The sequence below is a fragment of the Mytilus californianus genome, unplaced genomic scaffold, assembly GCF_021869535.1.
Source record: "Mytilus californianus isolate M0D057914Y unplaced genomic scaffold, xbMytCali1.0.p SCAF_11, whole genome shotgun sequence".
Lineage (NCBI taxonomy): Eukaryota > Metazoa > Mollusca > Bivalvia > Mytilida > Mytilidae > Mytilus > Mytilus californianus.
Genome location: NW_026262593.1, coordinates 51308424 through 51325512, shown reverse-complemented (window position 1 = coordinate 51325512; position 17089 = coordinate 51308424). Strand labels below are relative to the sequence as shown.

Genomic DNA, 17089 nt, shown 5'->3' with positions numbered 1-17089 from the left:
TAAATGACATCATATACCGGCCGGTATTAAGAAATAAAAAAAGGATAAATCTCTAATGTGTATTGAGCATAAAGCTTTTTAAGGTAATAATTCCATTACAGAATTGAACTTAACTTTATTAAACAGTATACATTTAATCAGTTACAAAATTCAAACTTATAATAGCTAGAGTATTTCAAACTAATAGTTGTTATGATGGTGACATTAATTATTTTATTAAAACAGTTCTATGAATAATGTGTACTTACAAAACTACATATATATTGAATATCCTATATTATTGAACCAAAATGCCTCCTTGATCTCTTATATGTAACATTCATCAAACACAATCAACACGACCTAGCCCACAATTTCAAATTGTCAGCTTTTCAGAAAGTGCCAACTAAGCATGCCCAGTCAATATTGTGTATTTCTTGCAATGTTCTGGCAAACATGTAGAATGGTCAAAGTTTTCTGCAATTTTGCGGTAAACATATAGAATGGTCAAAGTTTTCTGCAATCTTGCGGCAAACATTCTTTATTATCTTAACTTTCTTGCAATCTTACTGCAAACATTGATGTTTCTGCAAACTTGCCGCAAGCTTGCAGCAAAAAGCTGCAATGTTTGTGGGAAGTTTGCAGCTAGCGGTAAACATCTGCGAACACTATTTTCTGTGTTCCTGCAAATTTTTTGTTTGCCGCAAACTTGCAGCAAGTCTGCTGCAAATTTGCGGCAAACATTTCAGTTCTATGAGGGTAGTTTTCTCGTTTGAATTGTTTTACATTTGTCATTTCGGGGCCTTTTATAGCTGACTATGCGGTATGGGCTTTGCTCATTGTTGAAGGGCGTACGGTAACCTATAGTTGTTAATTGCTGTGTCATTCGGTCTCTTCTGGAAGGTTGTCTCATTAGCAATCACACCACATTTTCTTTTTTATATCAGCCAGGAAAGCTTAGCATTGACTAATGAACCATAAGAATGAGGTAAAGGTCAAACGAACCATGTCAGACAGATATGTACCTTACAATCAATCTATGCTTTAAACATACTTGACATATTGCTTATAGTATGTAGGAAACAAACTTTACCATGAAAACTTAACATTGACAAAAAAACCATGAAAATGAGGTTAAAGTCAGATGATACCGGCCCGACAGACATATTCACCTTACAATCATTACATACAGCAAACATAGTTAACCAATCAAATGTTTGTAGTTTAAAACAAACATACCAAAGCATAAAAACTTCACTATGAACAATGAACTGTGAAAATGAGGTCAAATAAAACCAGCCAAACTGTCATGTTCATCTTAAAATATTTCCATACACCTAAATGTAGATGACCTATTGCAAAAAGTATTATAAAACAGAACAACACAAAAACACAGAAAACACTTTAATCACTGAACCAAATGGCACCTGCTAGTTGGACATATACACTTACAATCATTCCATAGACCAACTACAGTAGACCTATTGTTTAAAGTATCTGAGATATGTTCTAGACAACGAAAACTGAACCTTGTTCACTGATCTATGAAATGAGATGGAGGTAAGATGAAAACTGTCTGACAGGTACGAGGACCTTGCAAGGTACGCATGCGCAAATACTAAATATCTATACTATTAAACGAGAAGATCTCATTTTGTGTGTCGCTTATCTTCCTTCCCCAATAAATTAATCATCATGCCTCTGTGTCCTATAGGTACCATGCATAGTCGCATTTGTCATCCATTTTTATGATTATTCAGTTTGGGTTATTTTGGGAGAAAACCGAAGAAAAAGGCGTCCGGATATTGTTTCCGTCATCAGACCGACTTTTAAGTCATACCCAAGACTTCCGATTTTAAACTTTAAAAGAGGGGGTAAAGGGTTATTATCGTGCAACGTGTTTTGCAAGTTTTTATTTCACGTGCAGCCGTGAAAAAGGTTCGTTATTCATCGTGTTTCTTGAAATCGACAAAAAGATCAATGTACAAGAAATTTTTAATTGTTCGCTCATCGTGTAATGGCAATTTTATTTCGCGTTCTTCCGTGCAGATACCCCCCTTTACTCCCCTCTTTAAACACAATTTTCATAATTACGCGGGGACATGATAATTATTTTCGCGTTATTCTGCATGTATACTATGTTTATAATCCTAAAATATATAGAGAATCTCTATATAATATAGCAGTGATCGCCGTGGAGAAGAAACTTGGAAATGATAGTTAATAGCAAACACACTTTATTTATATTATATGTATGTTCATAGTATACAGAAACGCGGAAATCATGGAATTTAACATTGAGCAAAAAAATAACGGACTTTGGAAAAAAGGAAGAGGGCTTAAAATAATTGTCCTGTCTCCAAGTGCCTATGACTCAGTTTGATACCTTTTCTGAAATTCTCCAGACATAAAATCTTTAACAAAAATTCATCCTACAACAGTGTACATACTTTCAACCAAGCACTAAATACCCGCGATTTCGCGGATGTGTTCTAGTAGTTAACTTATTCAAAAGCATTAGATAGAACTTAACATTACACAAAATCTTTACATTTTTTTTCAAGAAGTCATGAACTGAATCCTGAAAATAAGGTCAAGGACAATGGACATATGACGCATCCAGGTATTCCACCTTCTCACATGTAAAGCTTTTTAGTAGTTAGTTAACGCCGCCGCTAGGTAACTATTCCTGTGTCGATCTTTCTGCGCTCGACAATAAAACTAAAGTTTTAACACTCTTTGACAAACTAGATGTAATATACGTATCTATGCATATTTTCGGTATTCTAAATTTATAATTCTGCAAAAGTTCAAATGCAAAAGAAGCTGGGTTGACAGCAACCAACAACAACCACTGATTTATAGGATTTTGACTCACGATAGGGACAGGTACTTAAGAAATTGGCGGGGCCGGTTAAACGTGTGTACGTTCGATCGCCTCTCCCCTTACCCTTGGACAGTAATGTATTAAACAGAATAACATAAGAACATATATAAATATCGTTTAGAATGTTTTGACACGAATAATAAAAACACTAACTTATCAAGACAAAAGATTTAAAGTACATTTCCGTACTCTTGACAAATTGAAAGCTATTTCAAAGCAAGTAACGACTAATATCAAATTAACCATGTAACCAATCAGTACATACTCAACGGTTTAGAAAAAGACGACATAAACAGTCTGAGAAAAGCATGACTTTGTGCAATGCTGAAATATCATATAAATCAAACTTCATGTATATAACTAACATTTAATATATTTGTTTATGTGTTGTCCCTAGATATCTAATAATTAATACACAGGGAAACTTAATCCAATGCTGAAAGCTAAGTTAATTGTTACACAGCAAATAGTGAAATAACGATTATTTAATTGTGTAGAAAAATATATAAGTACTACATAATATCAAGAATTTTTTTTTATTCAATGACCGAAATGAAAACAAACTAGTTTATACTTTGTGTATCTATCTCTCTCACTTTTTTCAGTGTCTGCTCATTTTCCCGCCAAAAAGATTCAAAACAAGAATAGTTTATTTGTTGTTCAAAACTTGCGTTGTTCACCTTTCTATTTCCTTTCGTGAAATTACGGAGTTTATGCTTACCCAAATTCATTAATCGACTCTCAAAATTACTACCGTGCGTTTGCCTCATTTTCGTTTCATCATAATCAAGGAATATCGTCAGGTCTTACTCAAGCTAATGGTTTTGCACAACCAATAAATAAAAAAAGAGCTTTACTCTAGATCTGTCGTAGTAACTATTTTTATGAAATTTGAAAAAAAAAGACAAATAATTCAATTAATTTAAAATGTTTTTAATTACATAATTTACTTTTAACATTTATTTCAAAAAATTATAATCCTAAAATATATAGAGAATCTCTATATAATAAAGCAGTGATCGCCGTGGAGAAGAACCTTGGAAATGATAGTTAATAGCAAACACACTTTATTTATATTATTTGTATGTTCATAGTATACAGAAACGCGAAAATCATAGAATTTAACGGAGAGCAAAAAAATAACGGACTTTGGAAAAAAGGAAGAGGGCTTAAAATAATTGTCCTGTCTCCAAGTGCCTATGACTCAGTTTGATACCTTTTCTGAAATTCTCCAGACATAAAATCTTTTACAAAAATTCATCCTACAACAGTTTACATACTTTCAACCAAGCTCTAAATACCCGCGATTTCGTGGGTGTGTTCTAGTAGTTAACTTATTCAAAAGCATTAGATAGAAATTAACATTACACAAAATCTTTACATTTTTTTTCAAGAAGTCATGAACTGAATCCTGAAAATAAGGTCAAGGACAATGGACATATGACAGACGGACACTTCATAAACAAAGTATGAAGCATCCAGGTATTCCACCTTCTCACATGTAAAGCTTTTTAGTAGTTAGTTAACGCCGCCGCTAGGTCACTAATCCTGTGTCGATCTTTCTGCGCTCGACAATAAAACTAAAGTTTTAACACTCTTAGACAAACTAGATGTTATATACGTATCTATGCATATTTTCGGTATTCTAAATTTATAATTCTGCAAAAGTCCAAATGCAAAAGAAGCTGGGTTGACAGCAACCAACAACAACCACTGATTTATAGGATTTTGACTCACGATAGGGACAGGTACTTAAGAAATTGGCGGGACCGGTTAAACGTGTGTACGTCCGATCGCCTCTCCCCTTACCCTTGGACAGTAATGTATTAAACAGAATAACATAAGAACATATATAAATATCGTTTAGAATGGTTTGACACGAATAATAAAAACACTAACTTATCAAGACAAAAGATTTTAAGTACCGTTCCGTACTCTTGACAAGTTGAAAGCTATTTCAAAGCAAGTAACGACTAATATCAAATTAACCATGTAACCAATCAGTACATACCCAACGGTTTAGAAAAAGACGACATAAACAGTCTGAGAAAAGCATGACTTTGTGCAATGCTAAAATATCATATAAATCAAACTTCATGTATATAACTAACATTTAATATATTTTTTTATGTGTTGTCCCTAGATATCTAATAATTAATACACAGGGAAACTTAATCCAATGCTGAAAGCTAAGTTAATTGTTACACAGCAAATAGTGAAATAACGATTATTTAATTGTGTAGAAAAATATATAAGTACTACATAGAATTTTTTTTATTCAATGACCGAAATGAAAACAAACTAGTTTATACTTTGTGTATCTATCTCTCTCACTTTTTTCAGTGTCTGCTCATTTTCCCGCCAAAAAGATTCAAAACAAGAATAGTTTATTTGTTGTTCAAAACTTGCGTTGTTCACCTTTCTATTTCCTTTCGTGAAATTACGGAGTTTATGCTTACCCCAATTCATTAAACGACTCTCAAAATTTCTACCGTGCGTTTGCCTCATTTTCGTTTCATCATAATCAAGGAATATCGTCAGGTCTTACTCAAGCTAATGGTTTCGCACAACCAATAAATAAAAAAAGAGCTTTACTCTAGATCTGTCGTAGTAACTATTTTTTATGAAATTTGAAAAAAAAAGACAAATTATTCAATTAATTTAAAATGTTTTTAATTACATAATTTACTTTAAACATTTATTTCAAAAAATTATGTGCATGACATATACATATAAATACAGTAATAGATACATTAATAAATACAAAGGGATTCGGAAACAATGTTTCCCTTTCATCCGTCTCCCTGTCAAAAGGAAAAGGGTAATAACTGCTAATAAAAAAAATCGTTAGATCTTTCCTATGTGTATGTACCGGTGGCGGTTTGTGTTTCCAGGAGTATGTCAAGACTGTATCACACAAATTGCGATAATCATCGCATAGCTAACATAGTGCAGACGCCTTATTCTCTTTTCTAACTATAGCTGATAAGCTGAGGTATAGTTAGAGTTGGGGATAAGGCTTCTGTGCAATGCTGGGCGTCGTTGTCGTAGAAGTGAGAAGTGTAAAGTACAGGCTCCAGCCTCGGCCAGGATGAAGTTAATAATCAATGATATAAATACGCTAACATAGGCACTTTATGAATATTCTAACGCTTGGTATTTCTCAATCATAAGAAATCTGATGGACAAGGTATAATTAACAGTTTTCACTAAACAAACATTGTCATGCCTATATTTGAAACTATAAGACTATAGATAAATAAGACAAACCAGCAGCTGCAAGATCATGAATTTAAAGCAAATTATAGCATATGATATGTAACAATTTGTGACTTCTCTTTTATACTACAACCACCGAAATATTGATTTGAATATTCTTATCAAAAATATATATTCAGATGACAACCAAACAGAGGAACAAACCCTACACAACATACACATTTTGCTGTAACTAATTATATTTGGCGTCAACATTTTATACAAAAATACAAAATTATATTTTTTTTAAAGAATTTTCTTGACCACCATATTCAAGTAACCTCGGTTTCTTTGGTGTGGTTACGTGTTGCTTAATTTCAAGTTTTTCCGATATGCTTGTGAACTGTTCTTTGTCTTTATGTGTATTTGTTTACCTTGTTTTGTTATTCTTCGAAAAAATCGGCTCAATTTCTTAGTTAGTTCAATTTCTCTTCTCTTTTAATTGATTGTTCGAAATTTTAACACTTTTTCAATCTTCAAGCGTTAAAAAGACTGTTCTTCAAAGCAGCACCGTGCAAAACAGGCCAAGACACGTATTGGTGTTGTTTAATTGAATAATTTGTAAAATTTAGCATTATCGCGGTAGGGTCATTTACCATTATTCCTTTCTATGAAGGATACGTTTTCATATGATATATTGTGACTGGATGTCCATTATTTGAAGGACACTTTTTCACATCTGTGGACACGATTTCATAGGTAAATATTGTCCTGATGATACTTCATAATAGATTATATGTCCGTGGACACAATGTACTGTGAAAAAGTGTCCGATGGACATAATTTCATGGCGGACAATATATATAATCCTACACAGGGTTGTAAATCCATCTTGCCCATACTTTGGAAGGAATCGATTATTATATTTTTTGGCATTATTTCATTAACTATTTCAATTTGGTTGTACACCAGTAACGCTGGCAGGGTTCATACTTTAACTTTTGATTACACAAATAAATATATGTACCGTCACAAGAAATTTTGCCATCACCATCCGTGTCGACCTCTTCTATCATCTCCTCCGTCTCTTTCCATGTCATTTTCTCTCCAAGATTTCCCATGATGTGCCGAAACTCTGATACTGTGAGATAACCTTTTCCGTCTTTATTAAAAACTCTAAAGGCCTCTCGAATATCCGTAGCTGTTTCTCCTGAGCATAACTGTTTTGTCATTATGGCCAAAAATTCTTCAAAAGTCACTGTTCCATCCCCCTAAAAATATGTTGAATTTGTTTTTAAGGCAGTTAAGCTGGCTTATGCTACCACCCTAGATTTTTGTTCTTCCCACTCAGAATGGTGTAAAAAGTGTTATTGTTATTATCTAGCTGGCTAATATGTTACTAATAACTAATTGGGCACTTTTTCATACTTTCAATTCTGGAATACAAAAAATATGACCAGAAAAACCTTTAATGTTCGTCGAACTACCCAAAATTTTTGAAGTTGCACATAGGAAGTAGTGCTCATTAGAAATCCGTACGTAGTTTATTATCCCATGTGCTTTTGGCTAAGATGTCAAAGAACAATTGTATGAAATATTTCATCGCCGAAAATCTTTAATTACAAGTCGTTTACATTTCCCAAATGGCAAAAGGCGCAGGAATATTGTTCATGTACACAAAATCTCTATGATAGAGAAAATAAAGTTATATATAGTAATCTAAGTTGGCGGTAATTTTAACTTACACGAAACGTAAGCTAGTAAGTATTCTGATGTTATAAAGTAAGATTTGTAAATCATAATGTTCTTTTCGTTTAACATGTTTAAGAAGATTGGATTGTGATTATTTAATTGATTTCAATTAAATGTATGCACATTTATATTCCTTTCTTTTATTATATTACTCCGTTTATCACTGACCTTGAAGTTGTTGTTGTTTACTTTATGATAAAGATCCCAAAATCGACGTTGATGGGATGTTTTAAGAAATGTGGACAACTTGTCCCCGAGACAAGTCGGACCGAGTCCACTTTGACCGTCTAAGAAGACAACTCAGACCACGGATGTCAAGTTGGTTCAATATTCAACATTCAGCATTCAATTGGTTTTTTTTTTGTTTTTTTTTCTTTTTGTGTTGCATTCATTTTCAACATTCAACATTCAACAATTAAAATTTTTTTTATTGTTAAACTTTTTTTTTCTAATTTCTGTTTTTTTTCAACATTCGTTTTCAACATTCAACATTCTTTTTCAACATTCGATTTTCAACATTAAACATTTGTTTTCAACATCCAAACATTCGTTTTCAACATTCAACATTCGATTTCAACATTCGATTTTCAACTTTCAATATTCGTTTTCAACATTCAACATTCGTTTTCAACATTCAACATTCGTTTTCAACATTCGATTTTCAACTTTCAACCATTGCTCAGACCTCTTGTCAGATTTACTTAAGGTTTCATAAAATGTTAGACTAACATGTCTAGCGGAGCCATTAATCTTTTGTTTGTGCATTTGGGTCTATTTAGGGGTATTTTGAGGGGCCTAAATAAGGGAGGGGTTTACTATAGAATCTTATGGGATTTTATTTTTTTCAATTTTCAAATGACTATTACTTGAAAACAGTAAGTGATAGACACAGGCGTTCTCAGTAATGATAACAGGACAATAGTACAAATCAAATAAAACATAGGGTGAGTCCCTGGGGTTCATCCCATCCCCTTTAATTTGAAAATGTGCTTTTATCTTGTAAACGGTCGCGATCCCCATCCCTAAATCATTTATATACTTGTATGGGACAATAAAACAAATCAAATGAAAATTTGGGGGAATCCCCAGCGTCAACCTACTCCCTTCTGTTTGAGAACTCCTAAACGGTCGAGATCCCCACCCGTACTGCATATATATATATATATATTCTTTTATGGGACAATAAAACAAATCAAATGAAATATAGGGGAGTCCACAGGTGTCACCCCACCCACTTCTTTTTGAAAACTTATAAATGGTCAAGATCCCCACACCTAAACCGTATATATTCAACATGTATGGGACAAGATAACAAATCAAATTAAATATGGGGGGAGTCCCTGTGGTCACCCCCACCCCCTTCTTTTCGAAAACTTGTAAACGGTCGAGATCCCAAACCCTACACCATATATATTCTTGTATGGGACAATAAAACAAATCAAATGAAATATAGGGGGAGTTCACAGGGGTCACCCCCACCCCCTTCTTTTTGAAAACTTGTAAACGGTCGAGATCCCCACCCCTACACCACATATATTCTGGTATGGGACTATAAATCAAATCAAATGAATAATAGGGGGAGTCCACGGGGTCACCCCACCCCCTTTTTTTTTGAAAACTTGTAAACGGTTGAGATCACCACCCCGAAACCATATATATTCTTGATTGGGTCAATAAACTAAATCAAATGAAATACAGGGTGAGTCCCCTGGGGATCACTCACCCCTTTTTGAGAACTTGTAAACGGTGAGATACCCACCCCTAAACCATATTTATTCCTGTTCGTCATTTCAAGAAGATTTGAATGACATACAGGGTCAATCTCCTAGGCGTCACACATGCATATCACTTTACTAGACCTAACCAATTTGTACTGGACTTTGTGTAATGTCAGGCGACCATGGGAATGACGAATTATGGGAGCTCTGTTTGGAAGACTTCGTAACAGTACCCTATTACAATTATTTCTTGTTTATTATAAAATTTAATTGATGCAAAAATAAGTCTAGGTTAATTGAATTTACGTTAATTATTTTTTTTAATTATTTCTGGACCTATAAAAATTTTCATTTATGGCTCATTTTAAAGAAAAGATATAAATCTTTCAAGTAGTGTAAAGCCCAAGAATGTTTGACCAACTGTTTTATAATCACCTGTCATTTTATTCCAAATTTGGGTTGGATTGACATCATGAACTTGGTTAAGGTAAGTGTCATTTATATTTACTATGGGCAGGTCTGCAATCAGAACTCACCTTTGATCCCTGTAGTAGTAAACCTCAGTGTTCCTGCCAGGAAAACAAGTTCATTCATACTATTACAAACTCGTACTACACTACGTCAACTTGTACCACTTAAAGTCAACTGGCACCAACGTGAAATATCAAGTAGAACAACTGCAATCATTGCGAACTTGTACCACTACAAACTCATCATTAGAAATATACATTGATATATGCATTGCTTTTGAAAATCTTGATAAATATTAATTAATTTTGCCTTAATAATCAATTCATTAAATAAACATACATGTACAATATACGAATGTTTAATGTTTGTTCTTTCAAAAAAATTGAAGCAACACTGCCACAGTTTTCATAATTACGTTTGCCTTGGTTTTTGGTTAACTGCCTATAGCGTTTACAGTGCTTTGATTTAAATATAGCGAAACTTATTCATCTGTTCGCCAAGTGCATCTTTTAATTGAAATACTATATTAAGCTACGCTTGAAACAAATTCTCTGAATAGCTTGACACATTAATATATCAGAAGAAATATGTAAATATACAATATATGTACATAGTCGGAAAATACATAATTTATTCGTACGAGCTTAAGAAACTAGACGAAACGCGAGACTCGCTAAGCTTTTCTCCTGTTTCGTAGCGAGTACAAATAAATTTTATATTTTCCAACAATGTACATATAATAATTATCTTGAAATTTACACACTGCACTTTAATGTTCAGTTGTTAAATCCAAATAGTTGTATCTGAATTTTTTTTTAAAGAAATCAACATAGTGTTAACGCGGAATGCGAAGAGGACCTCAACTTGAATTGTTATCAGAAAAGCAATATTTACATTACTGTTTGCTCAACATGCGAATAATATACCCATCTACGGACGACAAACAAATCTAACAGAGCAAAGTTAAAGATCTGATTTTAATGAGATTGAAATCGTGCGCAAGTTAAAAAAATATAAATAATTTATATCATCCTTTCAAGAAACAGCAAGACTCAAGCTGGCAGCCACTGATTCCTTATAATAAGGAGGTACAGAAACAATGTAGGAATAGAAAATAAAAAAGAAATCAAAGTACAACTTCCATTGTTAATAATAGATTGAAGTAAGATGTGAGAAATCGTTTAATACATATAATTCCAACCAATTTGGACTGAATAAAATAGATGCAATGCACGATAGAAAAATTACATACATGCTTTCCATATACTCGGCATCCTCAAATATCAAGTATTTTAGTTGAAACCATTTTTAATATCTATTTCTGTATATATCACATGAAAACATTCCGATATACATGTAATATTGGTTATCTCATTTTTAATGTGAACAAGTATTTTCACAAAGATCCTACGTGGACTATTTTGTACGGCATGCATCATTACCAATTCATTAATTTGAAACTAAAATATTCCTTGTCAAAAGTGCCAGTACATTTAATTGACATATTACTAAAACTGTGGTTGCCAGACGGGCCCGGCTTAAATATTTTTCTGGGATCCGGGCCCGTCTGGCCACCACAGAGGTTCAAAGTTGTCCTTACAGCGAATTTTCCATATTAACCACACATTCGGTACTCCTCGGCATATCACTACGGCAAAGTTCCGAACCAGACCTAGTTCATTTCAAAGGTATTGACCGAGGCTATTCGCCACTTAAATATTTTTCTGGGATACGGGCCCGTATGGCCACCACAGTTTTAGTTATATGTCAATTATTCGTACTTTCACATTTGATAAGGAAAATTTCAGTTTTAAATCGATGAATTGGTACTGATGCATGCCGTACAAAATAGTCCACGTAGGATTTTTGTGAAAATACTTGTTCACATTAAAAATGAGATAACCATTTCATGTATATCGATTTTTTTCATTTCAATTGATATACAGAAATAGATATTAAAATTGGTTTCAACTAAAATACTGGATTTTTTGAGGATGCCGAGTTTATGGTAAGCATGTATGTAGTTTTTATATCGTCTATTGCATCTTTTTTATTCAGTCCCAATTGGTTGGAATTATATATAAAACACGATTCCTCACAACTTTCTTAAATCTATTATTAACAATGGTAGTTGTTCTCTGATTTTTTTTTATTCCTACATTATTTCCGTTCCTCCTAATCATAAGGAATCAGAAACGAGAAAAAGAACGAAAAAAAACCTCGATTTTAAATTGTAAATTGTACATTTTTTTTTAACAAACAGTGTCCTCCGAAAAAAGTGGCTGCTATCTTGATTGGCTGCTAAAAGTGGCTGCCAGCTTGAGTCTGGTCAAGAAACAGGTGTGTTCACATGGAAATCATACCACTCTTTCATTTTGGTACAAAACTAGAAAAACAACCCTTAGAAAATGTTTATATTGATCACACAAGTAATTGCTACAAATTTATCTGCTTTTTAACAAAGGTTTTTTTTTGCCGGGATCACACCCATAATATATTCTTTTTATTTCAAAGATGAATTACACGAATTCCAATCACTTATTCGTTAAATTATGATTCACCACGTCTTGATTGTTTTTTTACTTTATTTTATCTTTTTTTATTTCTTATAACACTAAAATTAGTCATAAGAATACATTTTGTATTACATTTTTCAGTTCTGCTATTTTTAGAAGAAAAAACCCAGAAGAATGAAAGCACGGAGTAAGCCAATTACAATGTTTTACACTGACCTCTTATACTTTACTTATATGTCTTTGGACCAGATTATATGTGGACTTTGTTTTTTAATTGTATCTTCAAATTTTTTTGGGGGGGGGGGGGGGGGGGGGGGGGGGCGGGGGATTTAGTAAATTAAATGCATATATGATCTGTGTTCATCGAAATATAATATTGCATTCAGCAAGATAAGTATACTTTAATTAAAGTAAAATAAGCCACAGTGATACACTACTTTCAGAAAATATCCGAAATACAAAAACTGTTAAAAAAGGGGGACGGTGAATGCCATAATAGCCGTTAGGTTTAACCATCTATATCAATATCATCTACAATATTCTTCAGTTCTTCATCTGTTTGGTGTTTTCCTAATGATCTCATGACAACCCATATCTCATGTGTTGTAATAGTACTGTCACCATCTTTATCAAACAAACAGAAGGCTGACTTACATTCTGAAAATATGAAAGTAAGGGAAACTATAAGAGTTCCTAACCTACTGAAAATAAAGCATAACACCCGAAATAATTGGAATCATTTTTAAATTATCTATAAAATAAACAATGAAAATAAAACAAAATACTAGAAAAACAAAACAAAAATCAGTCTGAAAATTAAAGCTTTAGGTTAAGCATGCAATAAGCGTGTTTGTATAGAAGAGTTTGTCCAGTTAAAGTGGTGGTTTAATTGGCTCATAATCTGTCAGTAATAACTACGAACTGCAATTAATGTGCATTTACTTTGCTACACATGGATATAGTAATTTTCAGGTATTTTATTGATTTCCTGTCACCTACTAATTTACCATCATTCGTCAACAAACAAGTTGTTTTTTGGTAACTTACCTTTAATTTGCTCTTTGGTTAATTTGTCAACCTATGAAATATTTATAAAACAAATTAGAGACATTGATAATGTAATCAACATAAATAGATAATTATTTTGTTTCAACTGAATTAATAACCCGTAAAAAGGCTATTATACATAATATTTGAATATTCATACACCCCATGTTTAAAAATTTTGGGAGTGAGCGCTCCTAATGAAAGGTATTCAGGATAGTTCTTCGGACGCACGAAATGTAAAAAGTTATTTTCATGGTTAGAAAGACCGTCTTTTAATTCAATACTGGCGACTAAAGAAAACTTGTATACGCGAAATAACATTGTAGTTGTAATTGTGTTTTAAACTTGCACATCTTTTATGTTTTACTCATAACTAAAAATTAATGCGTGGTTTTGTTAATGGGAAAAGTAGCAGTACGACTGACTCCTTGAGTATCGCAATGATAAGAAATCGCATTCTGATATCTGATACATATATCTATACCCAGCAGGTACAAAACGTTGTATCAACGTTGATCCAATGTCAGACTTCAACGTTGTTACAACGTTGAAACTTGGGTTAGATTTGAAAGTTGAGATGACGTTGAAATTATATTAACGTTGATAACATGTTGAAATCGGGTCCAGTGAGGTTGAAATCAGGTCTGGGTTAGGTTGAAATCAGGTCGGGTTTAGGTTGAAATCAGGTCGAGTTAGGTTGAAATCAGGTCAATTGTAGGTTGGTTGAAGTTAGGTAAAGTTATGGTTCTCAGGTGTAAATTAATCCTTATTGGCACGTGTTCAAATACAACAAAAAGATATCTGAATTATGAAATACCAAAAGCCATTTTTTTATTTCAAGTTAGAATATCCATCAATAGTTCTTTTCTCAACAAGTGACAACTCTAAAAATAGAATAGTAGACAATAAAAATCAAAACCAAAGAAATGAGACAGTTAAAATATCAAGATTTCATTTGAAACCAAGTATTTCAATATCAACAAAGCTTTCTTTTCTAGCACATCAATTTCTCTAAGCAAAGGAACACATGTATCAACTTACTACACATTGTTTTGATTCTGGTTGATCAAGTTTTCGAACTTATTCAAAAACATGTAAATGCAGCAAGTTTGACACAGTGACACAACATGCCTTCTTTGTTTAATGTGAATACATAGCAGGACCATTTAAAAACAAAAGATCTCATTTTGAGTTTTGTTATCCGATATTTAGTTCTATTTTTTGTCTTTTTTATTCATTTTTATTGATATCATGTCGATCTGAATTTTGACTTTTTGTGGGTATACCGGATATGTGTTTTTTTTTTCTTCTTTTATCTTTAAGGATTTTTGAACAAACCATAACATCATCAAGCTGTTTACTCATTCAATCATTATCTATACATTCGATACAATTGAGTTAACCGAACAAAAAGATGCAGAACACCAAATAATGTATTTCTTAATTTCACTGCCTTTTTTACTGGCACTAAATTAACTATAGAAATTAAAAAAAGAGGTTTTTAAAATGAAAAAAAATATTTTATTTTAAAGATCTATTCTTTAGCCTGGCAACTCGTTCTGCTCTCTGTGGGGCACACTTCAAATGTCTTGTACACTGCTTAGATATTTTGGATTCTGTTATCTCTTTGTGGCAGACTAGAACAGCATCTGAAAGCATGGAAGAGAAAGAACATAAATTTGAATTACCTAATAAAAGTTGTGTACTAAAGCCGGAAATGTTATCAAATTCTACCAATAACAAAAAAAACATATTTCAAATCATAAAACGCAACATTTCCATTTGAAACAATTGTACAAGCTTACATCAATAACAAGTCAAAGCATGAATTCTAACCAGATCTGTGTTTTGCAATAAACATAATGTTCATATACAGATGAAACGAACAAAGATGACTGGTATTTTACGATAATACCAAAAAGACCAAAACAGTACTTAAGAGCAGACCATTTCTGTGTGTGTCAGACACACCCTATATGATATCGAGTTGTATTGGAACGAATTGGCTAGTATTCGATGACCCCCTCCCCCTTTTCTGATATTACTGATTCTGTACATGGCTAGCCATATGTTTTATGTTAGTTTGCTAATTGGAGGATATATACAAACAAATCATTAAACTGTTTTGACACGAAAATGAATCAAAATAACCCTTATCACAATTTCTGTGAACGTAAACATGGTAAACATACAGAAAAATAATTTGAACATTTGAATGTGTTTGCATATATTATGATTCTTCCTTAATCTAACTGTAAAATATACTTACACTAATATCAAGAGGTTTATACAGAAAAGTCTTCTCTTGTCTTTATATTCCTTTCACTATTTGTTTATCAATCTGTTGCGATAATATCTTGAGGGTAATTTTAAAAATTTTCTAAACGGATGTTGAATCGAGGTGCGCGTGCTTGCGTGCGCATCCGAAAGAAAATTTTCGGAACTCAACTTGAAATACCGCGAAAATTTAAAAACTACGCAATTATTATACAGAATACATTGTACATCAATGATATTTTTAGATCATATATATATAATATAAATAAACTGAAAAATTTCTCTTATTTATTTAATTGAAAGAAAGCAACTTAAAAAATCGATTTGATTTTAAAAATATAAACTAAGAACATATCATATTCATACAGATATACATATAATTAAAATAGCATGAACAGCCTTTGCGATTCCCCCCAAAAATAGAGAATCATCAAACACAAATGACTAAATATTTGATTTCAACAGTTTTTTTAAAAGATACCTAAAAAATAAACACAAAAAAAAATTAAAGGGAAAAAGCAGATGTGTTATTGCTGATGTCTCATGACTCCTTGTTATTGTGCAAAACTCCTTTCCAATGATAAACAGTCCGGTCTCCCCCCTTTTTGTGGGAAAAAATGGTTGATTATATAGAGATCATGGAAGCTGATGACAGAAGCTAAGGAAGCCCCCTCATGCTAAAGTTATGGCAGTAAGTGGACCCCCTTATAAGTATTATAAAAAGTTTTGAATTAGCCACTGATTAATCCAATCGTTTATATTACTAAACTGCCCCTTGTCCGATCTGCTCATCAAATATATCTGTACCCCTCAATTTTGACAATGAGATTTTTTTGTCGCGAATGACTGACGTTAACTTAACGTTAAATCAACATTGTAGTTTAAACGTTGATTGTAAAGTCAACGTTGAATACCATAACGGATGACGAGTTCAAGAAATCTCGAGATTGTCTCACAGCAAAAAAACAACAACTGAAAGAGATGGGAATGAGCAACCGACCATATGTTTCAGATGCAGTGGAATTATCTGACGAATAGACCATGATAGAGGTATGTACAACCCTGAAGGTCTGGTGACTCTTCTGTGGTAATTGAATACAAGAAATTTTGGACTGCGAGGATGCCATGAGCGAGCATAGGCAGTTGAAGTGGGGGATGTTAAATTGATTAGTACACCAGAAAAACACCTAGTATATAATGAGAGACTGACAAAAACAAGGGACGGATCCAACTGTAAAAACACC

At 32.9% G+C, this 17089-nt stretch overlaps 1 protein-coding gene and 1 long non-coding RNA gene across 5 annotated transcripts in view; one reads left to right on the top strand and one right to left on the bottom strand.

Annotated features, from left to right (window-relative positions):
* Positions 1-17089, top strand: part of LOC127720274 (uncharacterized) — an 89157-nt gene that overhangs the window by 51349 nt on the left and 20719 nt on the right. The gene's annotated exons all lie outside the window — the stretch shown is intronic.
* LOC127720277 (uncharacterized) lies at positions 15067-15947 on the bottom strand. Its single transcript, XR_007990688.1, has 2 exons — positions 15838-15947; positions 15067-15217 (listed from the first exon to the last, which is right to left on the bottom strand). It is a non-coding gene; the product is annotated as an uncharacterized LOC127720277 (long non-coding RNA).